Below are 18,576 nucleotides of genomic sequence, written 5' to 3'. Positions count from 1 at the left end.
GCTAAGCCAAAAGGCATGCGACAAAATCTGTACAACCCTTCAGGAGTGATGAATGCAGTTATGTTTTTGGATTCATCAGCTAATACTACTTGGTGATATGCACTGGCTAGATCCACACACGAGAATACTTTTGCGCCAGCTAGAGTCGAGACCATCTCATGTAGATTGGGTAAAGGGTGTGAATCAACCCAGATGGCTGCATTTACACTGCGGAGGTCAATGCATAATCTGAGTTCCCCACTGGATTTAACCGAAATCACAATAGGGGAAACCCAAGGTGATGATTCTATCGGTTCAATAATATTTTTCTCACAGAGATCTTTTATCATTTCTTTAAGTTTGATCCTGTATGATAGAGGAACATTCCTTACTCTATGTCTTATAGGTATGACATTTTCCTTTAATTTGATGACATGTTCGAATCCCTTATATTGGCCTAGTTTATCGCTAAAGACAGTGGGAAAAGATTCTCGTAGTTTCTCCACTATTGAAGAACTATCTTCAGTGACACTTGAAATACTTAGTGTTTGTTCAATGTAAACAGGAGGATTGGCTCTGGGATCAATTTTCATCCCTAATTCATATTGATGTGGCCAACTTAAAAGTGATAGTCCAGATCTTGACACATAAATTTTTCCTGTTATGTGTCGGTTAGAGAATTGTATTTTTGCTATAAAGTAACCTATTAAGTCAATTTTGTGTCCTGTATATCCACCAGGAGAAATATCAGACTCATGTAATGTTCTGTTAGTAAATTTGTCTCTGAATACATTTAAGGAAATTATTGTGTACCATGCGCATGAGTCTACAAAAATTTCTAAATTTACTCCATCAATGTTTATAATGCATGATGGAAATTTTTTGCAATTTTCATCTCCACATACATTGATAACAGTATTTACTTGAAACCTTTCTTCATTATCTGATTGGTAATCATCACAGTACTCGTGTATACAATTCATTTTTCCTTGTGCTGATCTACAGCATTTTGTGAAATGGCCTTTCTTGTTGCATTTTACACATGTTTTTCCTAAAGCAGGGCAATTTTTATAGTCTGCTAAATGGCTGTCACTGCCGCATCTAAAACATAGTAGTTTGGAAGTTTTCTTTTCATATCTCTGATTTTTGAATTTGTTATCATTTCTAGGAGTGTATTCATTCCTTTGAAAGAAACTTTTCCTAGATTTATCTAAATCTTTGGTAATGTTAAAAACATCATTTTTATCATTGCCTCTAATTTCTTTGACAAATTTCTCTGAATGCTCTATGGACTTAGCGATATCTATAGCATTATTAAGTGACATATCAGATGTTGTCCAAAGGCGTTCCTGTACTTTTTTGTTGTTAGTTCTCATTAAAATCTGGTCTCTCAACACTTGTTCATATGATATGTGTTCAAAATCACACGTGACAGCTAAGGATCTTAAAGCTGAAACAAAATCCTCTACAGGTTCGTCACTTCGTTGTTTGCGAGAATAAAATATGAACCTTTCCATGACCACATTCTTTTTCTTCCCATACCTTAGACTTAGCTGTTGAGAAGCATATTCATATACATTAATGTTCCCTGGGTTTACTAATACTGGCAATGTTTTGAATTCTTTCAATGCTATACCCCCTAAACAATGTTTTAAAAGAGATAACTTTCTTTCTGGTTCACACTCCCCTTCTTCTAACACATCAACATAAGCCAAGAATACAGGTTCCCAAATCTCCCAAGCCATGGGTGGTTCACCAGGTGTGGATAGAAACGAGGGGGGAGGTACTATGCCTGACATGTTAATTTCTTGTTAATATATTTACTTTTATGCTAAATATATATATTTTACACTGTATGTAATATTTTTCACTCTAATTATAATTTTTGTGCACTTTAAATGTACATTAAATGCATGTTAGGTAATAAAATATTTGGGTAAAGTACTTATTTTCTGGAACACTCAAAGGTTTTTGAAGGCGATGTAGGACACACAGTGAGTGTGTCACTGAAGAGATTTCCAATGCGATGTTTCATGAAATTGTAATGCGCGCTGTGTTGAGAGCGATGTAGGACACACAGTGAGTGTGTCACTGAAGAGATTTCCAACGCGATGTTTGCGTGCTGTGCCTTTATGTGCGCTGTGTCTTTAAATCCAGCGAATTCTTGGTTGGGTTCGTGTTACCGGAAACAATTTCCCGGAACTGACGTTGCGCGATGGCTTCAAGCGTCGTGTTGATCAGCGGTAAACAGTTATGCGCGAATCCCTGTGCGCGTGTGTGCCAGTATTCAACGCGAGCAAGTTGCTCGAGAATTTTGATTCAGTTTAAAAGTTGCAGCATGAAAAGTAAGTAACCCAGTGAAAATTAATTTTCGCTTCCTTTAGGTTGTAAAAACGATCTTCCGTTTCTTCTTCCCGTTATTCAGCAGTATTCCAATTTTGTTGATTTGATTTTTGACATCGCTGAATTCCCAGAATTTTTTTTTTTTTTAATCCAATGGAATTGATGTTTTTCTGTTGCAGCGAGGTTTCTTTTATGCAGGTAATCAAAATCCCGCCCGTCGCCAGTGTAGGGAAGTCATTCATCACACGGAAGACAGTTGATTGATAGGAGATTTATTTCGTTCCTCCTTCTGTGAAGCTCAAGCCAGTTATATCGATACTAACTATGCTTAACAGTAAGCATTCTACATGTCTTTTAAAACATAACATATAACCCTTCTAGCGCAGGCCCGTGTCACGAGCGCTAGACACTGCTGAGTGCTCGTGACACGGCTCGTGTAACATATGTACAATCTGTGATCTCTACACAAAGTAATTCATATCACCAGACAAACAGAGTGTGGCAGAAACAGAAAGAGGAAGTAATAAAAAAATCAAGAACTAAAGCTCATGTATTGAGTCACCGGATAGTCACCACCTTTAATAGATCTGACTAGCTGTAAGATAGAGGACAGAAGGCCAGTACAGTTTAAACAACGCTTACCGGTGGCAGCAGCGGAAGTTGCTTTAATGAGCCCAGAGTCAACCAGGAATTTGGTGAATGTTCCAGGATGCTGCTGTACACATACAGGTAAGATCGTATAAGAAAAGGCATACAAGAGATGAAACAAGCAAGAGTGCATGGTAAGGCTGGTTTAACGAGAGAACCAAGAGGGAGAAAGCAACAAACAATGTGGCATTCAAAACAGGTGCAAACTATAGCAGGGATCAGAAAAGCCAATGAACCCGCGTGACTCGTTGCCAGTCAGAAAGGTCCCTAGTCCTCTTGACCTGTAGATGATCCAACCTAGAAAGTGAGCATGCACGCATTCTCAAGAGGGTTGGTGAGCTAGTGTTCCAGCCTGTCTAAGTTTCCAAAGTCCTGTTCTGCAGTTCATGTGTGCCTGCTGCCTAACCTGATTCCTGACAAAGGTGCTTTGCCACACTGTTCCCCTAGCAGCCCTAGGTAAAGGGTGAAGAACACTAACCAATTCCCTCGTAGTTCTCATCATCTAAATAGGAAAACCTGGGATGGCCATCTGCTTTGGCGTGCTATATTCCAAGACTTTGTTCCACTGTGAAGTCCATTCCCTGTCGTGAGATGGACCCATCAGCAATACAAAAAATCTTTATTTAGACAATGAAGTCTGTCAAAGTGCGTTAGTGCCAAGTAGAATTAAAATGATAGACAATGTCACAATTTTTCGAAAATGTCGGTGTTTCAACAGATAACCCATAGATCATCAGCAGGTTTCCTCAATGGTGGCATGGTTAAAAAATGTAAACGCAATTCAATAAACAATGATTAACTTGGTATAATAATCTTTAGTTAAAATATCGCTGTGCATAGCTTGCTATTATTGTCCAGTCTGCTTGGGTAAAAACCAGTGCTTTAAGAAGCAACACCATATATCTATTTGAAGGTAGTCTTTGAGGCGGCTGGGATTCAAGGTTCCCCCCCTTCTTCATTTTGGGCTACTGGGTTGATTCTTATTTGCTTATCAATACTCTCCAAGAATGTTACCAGCTTAGTAATCACTTGCAGCTGAGCGTTGTTCAGTATGAAGCTAACGGACCCCTCAACAGTTTTAGATTCTAACCGTAATTTGCATCACCCATCTGAGATGTCTGTTGTCAGTTTGAACTCTGAAACGAGGCCCAAACAGTTTCCTCAGGAGCCAAACCACAGCAAAGGTCTCCCTTTTAATGACACTCCAATACTGCTCTGTAGGGAGTAGTTGGCTTCTGATAAAAGCCACTGGTTGGTCCTGACCCTCACCATTTAGCTGTGATAGTACTGCCTTATCCCATGGTCTGAAGCATTTGTCTGAATTATAAACTCCTTGCTGAAATCAGATGATCTGAGTTCTGGTGCAGTGCCCCTTCAAGGTGTTGAAGGCCTTCTGACATTCATCTGTCCAGATAAGTCTTGCGCTGCTTCTTGGAAGTCATCTCAGTTTACATGGGCACAGTGGTGCCATACTTTGGCAACCCTCCTGTGGTAGCTAGTCAGTCCCAGAAACGCTCTCTCTCCTGAGTCTAAGTCTTTGAGGGCTTGAAGGCGAGCATGGCTTTAATCTTGGACTGGAGAGGCTGTACATGTGGTCTACCAAATTTGTGGTTTAGGTACCCCATAGATCCCAGCCACGTCTGACTTTTGATGGGCGTGATAGTCAGGCCGGCCTGTAGCAGGATATGAGGTACTTCCTTGAGGTGAATCAAACGGCCCTACCAGGTGAAGCTAAAGTGTCATGTTCCGTCACGAGGCTAAGTAGAGCAGGGCTTCTGGTATGGCTGAGGAGGGTACAGCTCTGCACTACATGCACATCGGATCACGTACTTCCGTGATAGAGGAGTTAGCGGTCTAGCTATCCTCTGAATACTGCCTGTGACGTAACCGCGCTTCCGGGGGAAACCGCATTTGAACCATGGTTTCTGCCCGATCAGCGTGTCGGATTCCGTGGAAACTGCTGCCTGGCTGTTCCTTTGACTTCTCGCGCCGTTGCGCATCCCTGAACTGCCTTCCTGTTCGGAGCTCTGAACTGACTCCCTGTTCGGAGCTCTACTCGCTGCACTCCCGCCCGGCTGGTATTAATTGCCTTGCTGGGGGTTTTTGGATTCCCTGTTTTCCTTGTTGCCTTGCGCTGGAGCGCTGGGCTGCCTCATCATTTGCTGGAGGTGCTGGATCGGGGTAATAGCGCCGGAGCACCATAACTTTGTTCCCTGTCACTCACTAAATACTTTCTCTGCATTACCCCGCGCTGGAGCGCTTGCTGCACATTTGGGGAAACTGCGCAGGAGCGCTTCTTGCTTTCTTTACGTTACCACACGCTGGTGCTCTGCATTGTTTGTGCATCTAACAAACAGCTCTGGAGCACTCATTTCTTATTTAATTACCTTGCTACGCACAGGAGCGTTAACATTGTTTGTGCACCTAACAAACAGCGCTGGAGCGCTATATACTTTCTGGGGAAACTGCGCTGGAGCGCTTATTGCCTTATTACTTACCTTGCCCTGCGCAGGAGCACTATATCTAGGGTATCTGGTGTCCTCACAAACAGGTAAATCCGTTTTTGCATGTGTGTAAGAGCAGAGGGGTGGTGCTGTGTGTTTGTGTTTGTACTAAAGGAACTGCTCTTTCTATCCCTTATTTTCCAGTGCACACGTAGAGTCCCAAGATTGAGGGAGGTTCCTTAACTGGGCTACTAGACAACACCAGCATTCTCTGGCTTCCTTCCCCGTACCCATCACGTCCTAGCCTGTTACAGCCAGATTGGGGTAAGGTGGGTCCGCTGGTGGCAGCTCATGTTGTCTCTGCGAGATCGCTTCGCAAGTCAAAGGTAAGACTTGTGGGGTCCCTGACAGAATCCGACGCCCAAGTATACGATCTTGCCCAGACGACATGAGCGATCCCGAAGTTACCCTGCAGGATATAGCGGCCTTGCTCGCCGGCATCCAGGCAGAAAACCTTAGCTTACGCCAGGACATGGCTATCCTCCAAGGACAGATTGCTGCTGGCGCTTCCAACCCTTGGGGTAGACAGCCCTCTTTCAGAATCAGACAAGAAGGGTTAATCCGTCCTCCCACATTCACCTTTGATGGCTCTTCCTCTCCTGCTAACCCAGAGAACACCATCCAAGTCATAGCACCTTACCCTGTCCAGTTAGCACCACCCGAACGCTTCTACGGCAAACGCACTAAGTATAGCGTATTCCTTCATCAATGCCATCTCCACTTCATGGCTCGAGCTGCTGCCTTTCCCGAAGACGTATCCAAAGTAGCCGTCATTCTCTCCTACATGGGGGGCGATGCCGCCCAGTGGTCCATCTCCTTGGTTGAGAACGACGATCCAATGCTATACAACCTACCTGTATTCAAAGAGACTATGAGACGCACGTTCGCTCGCCACACCTTTGTGCAAGCCGCGGACAATGAACTGCTTAATCTGAGACAAGGTAACACAGACCTGCTCCATTACATCACCACCTTTAGCAGACTAGTGATAGAAGCACATTGGCCCGAATCCAAGAAGGTGTCGGTGTTCTATAGGGGATTACAAGATGAACTCAAAAACTTGATTGCGCAGATGCCCGAACCCCCGGATGAGATAGGCCCATTCATCGATCTGGTAGTCAAGGTGAACTATAGATTGCAAGAACGGAAGACCGAGAAAGTCAAAGGAAGTGACAACCGGTTCTTAGCGTATAAGGAAAAAAAACAAAGAAGAACCGGTGCCCTCCAGCGATGCGCCGGAACCCATGCAAATAGGCGGGATCCGCGGGCCTTTTACCATGGAAGAAAGAGAGAAAAGAAGAAAACAGAACCAATGTCTGTACTGCGGGAAAAGCGGTCACTTCGTGAGGGAATGTCCAGTGAGACCTGCCCGAGCAAGAGGCAGGAGACCTTTTGCACTACCCGTTTCCAGAGGGGCAAAGTCGGGAAAAGAAGAAACACAGTAGACCAAGGTGTCCAACTACTGGGTTGTTCATCCGATGAGCCCGTGACCCCTTCCTTTCTTCAAGGCACTCGACATTTGGGCGTGGAGGTTGTCCTACGAGCACGGACTGGTCAGGAATGGAGGGTTACCGCGCTTCTGGATTCCGGAGCAACCGGCAACTTCATGGATACCCAGTATATGAAGGATCTAGGAATGGTTGCTGTACAGAAAGCCAAACCAGAAACCTTTAAGGCAGTGGACGGAACGGATCTCACCTCCGGCCTCATCCGGTTCCAAACCAAAGACGTCTCGATGACATTTGACAACCACCACTCCGAAACCATCGCATTGACGTAATTGATGCACCTCAATTCCCAGTCATCCTGGACCTCCCATGGCTGGTACACCACAATCCAAGAATCAATTGGGCATCTGGGACTATGTCCTTAGATTCGGCGGTGTGTGCGTCTTCCTGTTACACACCTAATGGGTCTCCTGAAAGCAGAACTGTGCAGGTCCATGACCTACCAGTGATTGGTACAGGACTGGTGGCCCATGGAACCGTGCCGGATGACTACCTAGATCTTGCAGCTGTGTTTGACAAGAAAGGGGCCAATACCCTTCCTCCTCATCGCCCCTTTGACTGCAGGATAGATCTGATTCCTGGATCCATGCTTCCTTGCAGTCGGATATATTCCCTCACAGAAAAGAAAAATGAGCACCTTCGCTCCTACCTCAACGAGTATATGCACAACAGCTTCATACGACATTCCAGGTCACCGGTGTCCTCTCCTCTTTTTTTTGTGTCCAAGAAGGAGGGCGACTTGAGGACCTGCATAGACTTTAGAGCAATAAAGAACAGATACCCGTTACCATTGATATCAAACCTGCTGTACCAGGTGAAGAACGCTGTCATTTACACCAAACTTGACTTACGTGGAGCCTACCATCTTGTCAGAGTCCGGAAGGGTGACGACTGGCAGACCGCATTTCGGACCAAGTACGGCTTGTACGAATACCAGGTCATGCCTTTCGGACTCTGCAACACTCCGGCGGCGTTCCAATACTTCATCGACAAAGTACTCAGAGAATATCTCGACCAATATTGCATTGTGTACATCGATGATATTCTAATCTTTTCACAGACTACCGCCGAACACGTCCGACATGTTCGGACCATCCTACAACAATTGGAACAACATGGTTTGTACGTTAAACTAGAGAAAAGTGTCTTCCACATCACTGCTGTTGAGTTCTTGGGACACATCATTACCCCTGCAGGCATTCAGATGGACACCAAGAAGGTAAAAGCCAGAGCACAATAGCCATCCCCGACTACAGTGAAGCAAGTCCAGAGGTTCTTGGGGTTTTCAAACTATTACCGCCGTTTCATTACAGGCTTTTCTGGTATAGTAGGTCCCATCACCAAGCTTCTTCGAAAGGGATTCCAGTTCAGTTGGGATTCCACAGCTGAACACGCTTTCCAGACCCTGAAGAAGAAGTTCACTTCGGCTCCCGTACTCATACATCCAGACCCCGAACAGCCGTATGTCGTGGTAGCAGACGCCTCGAAAGACGCTCTAGGAGGTGTTTTATCACAGAGGAATGTCAAGACAGGCCTACTACACCCTGTGGCCTTTTACTCCAGAAAACTGCAGCCGGCCGAACGAAACTACACCATATATGACCGAGAACTGCTAGCCATCAAGACAGCATTTGAAGAATGGCGCCATTACCTGAAAGATGCTAAACACCCGGTGACCATTTATACAGACCACAGAAACCGGCAGTTTCTGCGTTCAGCCCGGGCGCTGACTGCCAGACAGCTTCGTTGGACCCTATTCTTTAACGAATACAACTTCATCATAACGTATCGACCCGGCAGGTAGAACGCCAAAGCAGACGCATTATCCCGCTTGGAAGAGAACGAAGACAACATATCAGTTGTGGAACCAGATCACATCATTTCCGATAAATGCTTCCAGGGAGTGGTTTTGTCCTCTGCCTTCCTCATCCAACTAGGAGACGACATCAGCCAAGTGGATCCTGCTACCCTGGTGAAAGCACACGAAGGAATCACTCTGAGGAACGGCCTCATGTACAAAGATGACAAATACTTCCTGCCGTGGGTTGCTAACCAACAACAAGCCCTGTACTGGTGTCATGACCATTCCCTGTCAAACCATCCTGGGTACCACAAGATCCTGACCTGTTGCAAAGGTACTTTTGGTGGTTCACCATGGAGACGGATGTACGCTCCTACATAAACCGTTGTGCAGTCTGTGCACAGGGAAAGAATATGCCTGGATCCTCCGTAGGTCTACTGCGCCCCATTCCTGTTCCTCTCTGCCCATGGCACACAGTGTCCATGGATTTCGTGGTAGAATTACCTTCTACCAAAGCAGGCTACGCAACTATTTTGACATTAGTGGATCACCTTACCAAAATGGCACACTTTGTTCCACTAAAGAAGCTGCCCTCTGCGGCGGAACTGGTGGTTATATTTCTACATGAAGTGATCCGTTTGCAGGGCATCCCTTCCGTCTTGATCACCGATAGGGGTACCCAGTTTGTGTCACGTTTCTGGAAAGAGGTCTGTACAGTGCTGGATATGGACGTCCGCCTATCATCAGCTTATCACCCATAAACCGACGGTCAAGCTGAGGTAACGAATCATACCATGGAACAATACCTGCGCTGCTTGTTGCTGGCTACGGACAAGGAATGGGCGGAAGTGCTGTGGATGGTGGAATACGCCTATAACAACAATGCCCATTCGGCTACAGGCATGTCTCCCTTCTATTGCCTCCAAAAACTGGACCCAGGGAGGAGAGTGTGACCTGTTCCATGCCCTCTGTTCAGGAGTACCACGCCTTGCTCCGCAACCTCTGGCAGCAAGCCCGTTTTGAATTGGCAAAGGCTAAAGAAACTTACAAACACTATGCAGACAAGCACCGGAAGCCGGAACCTGCCTACAAGAAAGGGGACAGGGTGTGGCTCTCCTTACGTAATCTCAACGTGCATGGTACTAAGAAGCTGCTGCCCCGTTTCGTAGGTCCTTTTCCTATAGAGAGGGTAATCAACCATGTTTCTATGAAGCTCGCTCTGCCCCCACACATGAAGGTGCACCATGTGTTCCATGTCTCCCTCCTGCGCGCTGCTCACCCCGACTGTGTCGCCTCCTCTCCTCCTGCTCCTGTCTGAGGGGTGACCATGTGGAATACGAGTTTGGAGCTATCCTCGATTCCCGTCGCACCCGGGGTAGGCTCTTCTATTTGGTGGACTGGAAGGGTTATGGCCCCGAGGAGCAGTCCTGGGAGCCCTTGTCTCATGTACGCCATGCTCCCCGGTTGGTTAGGGCCTTTCACGTTAGGCATCCCTTTCGCCCACGCCCGGCCACCCCGGTTTGATTCTTGTCTTTGGGGTGGGGGTTGTGTTTTGGTTGGGGGTGCTGTCATGTTCCTTCACGAGGCTAAGTAGAGCAGGGCTTCCGGTATGGCTGAGGAGGGTACTGCTCTGCACTACATGCACATCGGATCACGGACTTCCGTGATAGAGGAGTTAGCGGTCTAGCTATCCTCTGAATACTGCCTGTGACGTAACCGCGCTTCCGGGGGAAACCGAATTTGAACCACGGTTTCCGCCCGATCAGCGCGTCGGATTCCGTGGAAACTGCTGCCTGGCTGTTGCTTTGACTTCTCGCGCCGTTGCGTGTCCCTGAACTGCCTTCCTGTTTGGAGCTCTGAACTGACTCCCTGTTCGGAGCTCTACTCGCTGTACTCCCGCCCGGCTGCTCTTAATTGCCGTGCTGGGGGGTTTTGGATTCCCTGTTTTCCTTGTTGCCTTGCGCTGGAGCGCTGGGCTGCCTCATCATTTGCTGGAGGTGCTGGATCGGGGTAAGAGCGCCGGAGGCCCATAACTTTGTTCCCTGTCACTCACTAAATACTTTCTCTGCATTACCCCGTGCTGGAGCGCTTGCTGCACATTTGGGGAAACCGCGCAGGAGCGCTTCTTGCTTTCTTTACGTTACCACGCGCTGGTGCTCTGCGTTGTTTGTGCATCTAACAAACAGGGACCCCACAAGTCTTACCTTCGACTTGCGAAGCGATCTCGCAGAGACGACATGAGCTGCCACCACCGGACCCACCTTACCCCAATCTGGCTGTAACAGGCTAGGACGTGATGGGTACGGGAAAGGAAGCCAGAGAATGCTGGTGTTGTCTAGTAGCCCGGTTAAGGAACCTCCCTCTATCTTGGGACTCTCCGTGTGCACCGGAAAACTAGGGATAGAAAGAGCAGTTCCTTTAGTACAAACACAAACACACAGCACCACCCCTCTGCTCTTACACAGATGCAAAAACGGATTTACCTGTTTGTGAGGACACCAGATAACCTAGATATAGTGCTCCTGCACAGGGCAAGGTAAGTAATAAGGCAATAAGCGCTCCAGCGCAGTTTCCCCAGAAAGTATATAGCGCTCCAGCGCTGTTTGTTAGGTGCACAAACAATGTTAACGCTCAAGTGAGTAGCAAGGTAATTAAATAACTGGGGTCCTGAATAGCACGATTCCAGTCAGTCTAAGCCAAAAACAGTGATACATCAGCAAAAAGTGGGGGTGACCATAAGAGACAGATCCTACTCTCCCACCCCCTCCCTAAATGCAGGGACATTAAACTAACCTTGACCAGTTGAGTCTTCATGTTCTAAGTGGAAATATCTTGAGAGTCCATCTGCATTGGTATGGTTACTCCCACGTCTATGTTCCACTGAATAGTTCATCCCGTATAGGTGAATGGACCACCTCAAAAGTTTGGGGTTTCCACACTTCATCTGTTTTAGCCATAAGAGGGGCTTGTGGTCTGTCTGAACAATGAAGGGAGTGCCGAACAAGTATGGCCTCAGCTTCTTCAAGGTCTAAACTACAGGAAAGGCTTCCCTCTCAATAGCTGACCAACGTTTCTCTCTGGGGGTCAGCCTTCTGCTAATAAAAGCTTCTGGCTGATCCTGACCCTCTTCATTCAGTTGTGATAACACAGCCCCGACCCCCAACTCAGATGCATCAGTTTGAACAATGAATTGTTTGGAATAGTCAGGACTTTGCAGAATGGGAGCAGTGCACATGGTCATCAAATGCTTTTTGACAGCTAACTGTCCACTGAACTTTCTTAGGCATTCTTTTGGGAGTTAGATCATTCGAAGGGGTCACTATAGATCCAGATCCTATGACAACCCTCTTGTAATACCCAGTCAGGCCCAAGAAAGCTCTGATCTGAGTTTGGGTAGTTGGAGCAACCCAGTCCATGATGGTCTGGATTTTGTTCTGCAATTGTTGAACCTGACCTCCACCCACAAGGTGGCCCAGGTACACAACCTTACTCTGCCCTATCTGGCACTTTGTGGCCTTGATATTGAGGCCTGCTTTTTGCAGAGCCCCCAAAACATTTCTCAGGTGGACCAAGTGATTCTCCCAGGTGGAGCTAAAGACAGCAATATCATCTAGATAACCTGCACTATAGGCTTCCCGGCCTGTAAGGACTTTGTTCACCAACCTTTGAAAAGTGTCAGATGCATTCTTCAAGCCAAAGGGCATCACCACACATTAGTAGTGCCCACTAGGGGTTGAAAATGCTGTTTTTGGTTTTGCATTCTCAGCTAATTTGATTTGCCAGTAACCAGCTGTCAGGTCAAATGTACTCAGAAACTTGGCTGAGGCCATAGTATCTATAAGTTAATCTGCCCTGGGTATTGGATTGGCATCAGTCCTAGTGACTGCATTGAGACCCCTGTAGTCAACACAGAACCGCATCTCTCTCTTACCACCCTGGGTGTGAAGGTTTGGTACCAAGACTACTGGAATAGTCCAAGGGCTATCTGAGGGCTCAATTACTCCTAGCTCCAACATTTTCAGGACTTCAGTCCTGATAAGGTGCCTGACATGGTCCGGTTGCCTGTAAATCTTATTTTTAACAGGCAGACTGTCACCTGTGTCCACGTCATGAGTGCACCAGGTAATCTGACTTGAAGTCAGTGAAAACATATGTCTGAACTGATTAAGGACCTGCCTAAAATCAGTTTGCTGCTGGTCAGTGAGGCTGCCTGCCAAGGCTACACCATCAACTGGACCATTATAAGGGTTCTGTGAGAGCAGGTCAGCGAATGGATCACTCTCTTCCTCCTGTCCCTCTTCAGTAACCCTCATCAGTTTGCTCTGTCCACATATGGCTTGAGCCGGTTCACATGGAGCACCCTATGGGGGCTCCTGGGAGTTCCAAGGTCTACCAGGTAGGTAACCTCTCCCTTTTGCTCAAGGATAGTATGGGTCCACTCCACTTGTCTTGGAAGGCTGCTGGGGTCAAAGGCTCTAATACCCATACTTTCTGTCCTGGCTGATAAACAGTCACAACAGCCTTTTGGTCATGCCAGACCTTTTTTCAATTTCTGGCTAGCCTCAAGGTTTTTGGATGCCTTCTTCATGTACTCAGTCATCCTGGAGCGGAGACCAAGTACATAGTCCACAATATCCTGTTTGCGGGGTTTGAGAGGTAACTACCATTCCTCCTAACTGGATGTCCAAACAGAAGTTCATAAGGGCTGTAACCAACCCCCTTCTGAGGAATCTCTCTGTAGGCAAAGAGTAGGCAGGGCAAAAGGATGTCCCATCTATGCCTGAGCTTTTCAGGGAGACCTTTAATCATGCCCTTGGGGGTTTTGTTGAATCTCTCAACTAACCCATTGCATTCTCAGTGATAAGGAGTGGTAAATTTGTAAATTTACTCCACACTCCTTCCACATAGCAGTCAAGTAACCAGACATAAGTTTGCATCTCTGTCTGATACTACCTCCTTAGGGAAACCCACTCTGGAAAATATTCCCAGGAGGGCCATAACCACAACAGCAGCTGTGGTAGTCCTAAGTGGAATTGCTTCTGGATACCTAGTGGCATGGTCCACCACCACTAGTATGAATCTGTGCCCACATGCAGTTTGAGGATCCATGGGACCAACAATGTCAATCCCAACCCTTGCTACTTGCCTTCTTTGCCGCATCTCTGCCTGATTTGGTCTCTTCTCCTGCGATGCTGTAACCTGCCCTGGTGGGACGTGGTCCCAGGGTCCACGCAGCCTTTGTTTTTCCATCACCTGCAGGCTTCTACACTCTTGGAGAGGACTCTACCTCCCAGAGTGCATCTTTCCTGGACCAGCTGCCGCAAGTGAGGGGGATGCGTGGTCACCGCGCTTAAAGTACTGCCTCTCCCCCCGGCGAGGGTTTCCTTGCTACTTGCCTTCTTTGCCGCATCTCTGCCTGATTTGGTCTCCTCTCCTGCGACGCTGTAAACTGCCCTGGTGCAATGCGGTCCCAGGGTCCATGCAGCCTTTGTTTTTACATCACCTGCAGGCTTCTACACTCTGGGAGCGAACTCTACCTCCCAGAGTGCATCTTTCCCGGACCAGCTGCCGCGAGTGAGGGAGAGGAGTGGCCACTGTGCTTAAAGCGCTACCTCTCCACCCGCGGCGCGGGACGCGCGCAGGACGAAGCCCGGACCAAGGGCGGGCCTTTCTGAGCCCGTCAGAGTCCAGAAGAGGACGGGCCGGACCAGCTCCCTAACATCGCCGACATAGAGTCCAAGGTCCTAAGGTACTATTATTGCACAGGAATCCTGAACTCTCAACGCTCTCTATTTGTAATCTTCATTCCTGGTTTTAAACACGGACCAGACTCTTTGCACAACTGAGACATTTTGCACTTTACACTTTGCACCACGCCACTTTGCTGACTCATTGACTCCTAGCAGCTAGCTGCTTTGCACAGCCTAGTCTTTCAGTCCCTAGTACTTTGATACTCTATAGCTCAAGGGGAGTCACTAACAGTGTGGGATACAGGATTAGCATCTCCACACTGTAACGTGCTGTGAAGAGAGCTGTCAGCATCTAGTTTTTATGAACCTGGAAGGAGCATTAATGCTGGACGAAGTGTGAACCGAATGCTGTGTTTTACATGCCTTGTTGTTTTTTATTTTTTACAACGCCCCCTACATCCTTGGGTATATGACTTGGAATTAACTCTTCACTTGCACGTGTGCTACATCTAGTATTTAATTGCTGGTTCATTTCCCCTCAAGTTGCCCACTGTGCGTACATAGCAGACAGTCATTTTATTATTTGAGTGGAGCTATTTATAGTGAAGTAAGCGTGTTACCATTTAGCGCCAAGGGGTCACGGTCTCTCACTCCACCTTTTCTATTATGTAATGAGTAAGGGTAAGGCATCAACTAGGAAGGGGGTGGTGGGTACACTTGATGCTTTCTTGTCGAGAGCAGAATCGATATTAATACATGAAATAGCATTAACGGAATGGCGACTTTCCCTTGAACCCTTGATAAGACCAATACATGCTAATTCAGAGGTACTTGACCTAACTAGCACTAATGTTCAGAATTAGGAAATACCCTCAACAACAATATCTCAGGACCCACAGCCTAGTGAGGCTATTCCACCTGATTGGAGTCCAGAACATAGCCAAGAACTACAGACACAACTGAGCAGATCCCATTAACTACGAGGTCCCGTGGTCAATAATTTAAAACTAACCAGATAAGATCTCAACAACCAGCCGCCAAAAAAAGGAAAAGTCAGGGGGCACTCAAACAGGTTCCTGCCAGGGTGAAACACCAAACCCCTAACTTGATAGTGTCCATGGGCCAGTTAAACACCCAGCTGTCAGAGCTAACACCTGTTCCTAATACCACCCAGATGTTAACACTGGAGACTTCTGGAACAAAGTTAGAGATATTTTTACACAATCTTTACAACCGGTTCTGAATGTGTTGGGTGAAATGGAGAGCAGATTGTCCATTATAGACAAACAACTAAATACCCAGGTTGTCCCTCCGACCTTGATTAGTAATACCCCTGTATACGTCGACTCTTCCCAGGGTGTAAGTGGGCAAATCTCCTTGTCCCATACGAACAGTATAGCTGATAAGAACAACCAAAACTGCCCACAGCTAGACCCACAAACTAGAAATGCTAGATCAGCAGGACTACCCCAATCTGGAATAGGGAATGATAGGCCGCCAGAAAAACAGAGAGTGGGTACTGACCGTTTACAGCCAATGCTCCCCGGACAAGATTCTCTAGGAAGACATACAGCTAGAAAGCACCAGGTAGATAAAGTAATTTCCCGGCCAATTAGCCAAATGGCTTCACAGCCTTCTGCAGCAGCCCCAAAGAGCTTACACCTCCCACCAGAAGCAACCCCGCTAACAGTAGTATTGGTTAATGTTCCTTCGCTTCCTCCCAGGGAAACGGAACACTGGTCGGCTCTGAGAAATAATGCCCTGTACGTTTTATCAGGAAGAACAGGAATTAAGAACAGGCTCTTCTCTGAATTTAGAATGGGCAGGCGGATTGAATGGGTGGGCAACTCAGAGAAAAGACTGCCTGGAGATTGCATTGTGTTAACTTTTGCATCACAACAACTATAATAATTATGGAGAGGTTGGGTAATTGGCCGGTTAGAAATAAAGGGATTAGCGTGGTACAGTTTTTCTATCATCCCCAAGATGGGCCTGGAATTATAGAGTAGAAGAACCACCTGTTAGGCCTCCCGCTTACACTTACTTGGTAACCACTTTTAATCATTATGAGGCTTTGAACAACCTGGAGGAGATAGATTGACTGAGTAACTCATCCCCTCCATCTGTAGGAGATGCAGTCTCGGGGGGTTGTCAACTTAGGGGGGAGGAGTTTACAAGGAGCCTGTCACTTAGAGACGGCCCTAATAATCCCTGTGCCTCTGGCATATTAGAGGCCCCAAGGGGAAACGTAGTTTCTTGAAGTCCATTGATCGTGCTCGAGGAGATATACGATCTCAGCACCAAAATTAGGGGTACAGATGTTGAAAATCCTAACTTGTCATCTCACCTTTGAAGGAGTAATATTTTACCTTCCCCTTCCGCGACAATCTGGAACATTTGTTCATGGAATGTAGCTGGGTTGCGATTGAAGATAGACAATACTGAGTGGATTGAGTTAATCCATGGCAAGGATATTTTAATCTTACAAGAAACCTGGAGCATAGACCCGATACACATCAACAGGTATAAAACATTTAACACGCAGGCTGTAAAGAGTAGGGGGGTAGACCAAAAGATGGACTCTCTACTTACATATCAAATTCCCTGACTGTGGATAAGTTCATATTTCATCAAGGGGACTGTTATTATCACATTATAGAAATGGATTGTAGTGCAACTCAATCCGTGATTCTGCCTAATTTTTACAATAATGTCCCAGAGAGAGAACTTGGCATGGTAGTTAGAGCATTGAGTGGGGCTTTGAGTGTGCCATATATAAAGAGGGTAGAAACAACTGTATGTTAATCGTTCAGGGAGATTTTAACTGTCCCCCATGCTGTATCACTGATTCCAGGTTGTGTGGTTTGGCTGAGAAGGAAGAACAATACTGTTTGCACTTTTGCCATTCAAGGACTGGGGAATGTTTTAATGAACTTCTGTATATGTTTGACATGAGCTTTGTAAATGACCTCTTAGTCCCTTTTGTTCCTCTGTCCCATACCTTTAATGGCCAAGGGTTCTCATCAATAATTGATTCTATGTTATTCTCCCAGAGTCATGCATCAAGGGTTCACACCTTTAAGGTAGAGGACATAGCGTTGAGCGATCATTACCCGCTTAGCTTAGCGATTATGCCACCGCCGTGCACTTCCCACAATTCTAAATCCAAAGGAGGTGACACTTTATTAGGAGGCCTAGTCCTAAAGCTGACTAAAAGGTTCTTGTTGCGGTGGTCAAAGGTGGACCCAGTGGGGTTGACAGAACAATTAATTTCCAAAAGCAAACATAACTTGGATATTTGTCTAGATGAGCAGCCATTCATACTGCGGCTATGCAGAAAAATAACGAGGACTTTTGCAAAGCAGTTAGAGCACCTTTTTTGAGTGTGGATCAGGGCCCGTCAATTGAAATTGCGATCTCAGAAGAGGACTGGGTTAACTTCTCCAAAGTTTATAATGATAAATCGCCTTCGGCTCATGAGAGGAGCCAAATCACTACTTCTCAAGCCGTAGACCTGGGTACTCATTTGCAGATAACGATGGTTGAAGTGGAAAAGACTCTGGCACGAAGCCAAGGTGGTAAGGCCCCAGGACCTGATGGGGTTCAAGTTGACCTATTCAAACACAATGCGCAATTATGGGGCCCCCTCATTACTCAGGTAATCAATGCAAGTTTGAGTTCCACGTTTCCAAGGTCCTGGGCAGAATCTATAATAATTCCAATATTTAAGAAGGGGGAGAGATCTAATCCTGGGTGCTACAGTTCCATCTCTCTTCTTGATTCAATGGTGAAAGTCATAGGCCAGATTCTTTTAGAACGGCTCGAAACGTGGGCTGAAGATGCCGGTACCCTCTTGTATTTACAATATGGCTTCTGAGAGGGGTTAGGCACTGTTGAACAAAGTCTAAAGCTGTCAATGTTAATGGGGAAGTACATAAGGGCTAAGAGGGGCCACCTGTTTATGGCCTTTATTGACTTAACGGGGCGTTTAACTCGGTGAGACATTGTAAATTATGGGAGATACTGTTCTTGCTGGGTGTAGAGCCCAATATAGTAGCCTTTCTACAATAACTATATAGTGAGGCGGCTGCTAGGGTTGGTTA

The sequence above is a fragment of the Lissotriton helveticus genome, chromosome 2_1, assembly GCF_964261635.1.
Source record: "Lissotriton helveticus chromosome 2_1, aLisHel1.1, whole genome shotgun sequence".
Taxonomy (NCBI): domain Eukaryota; kingdom Metazoa; phylum Chordata; class Amphibia; order Caudata; family Salamandridae; genus Lissotriton; species Lissotriton helveticus.
Note: the sequence above shows the minus strand (reverse complement) of the source record.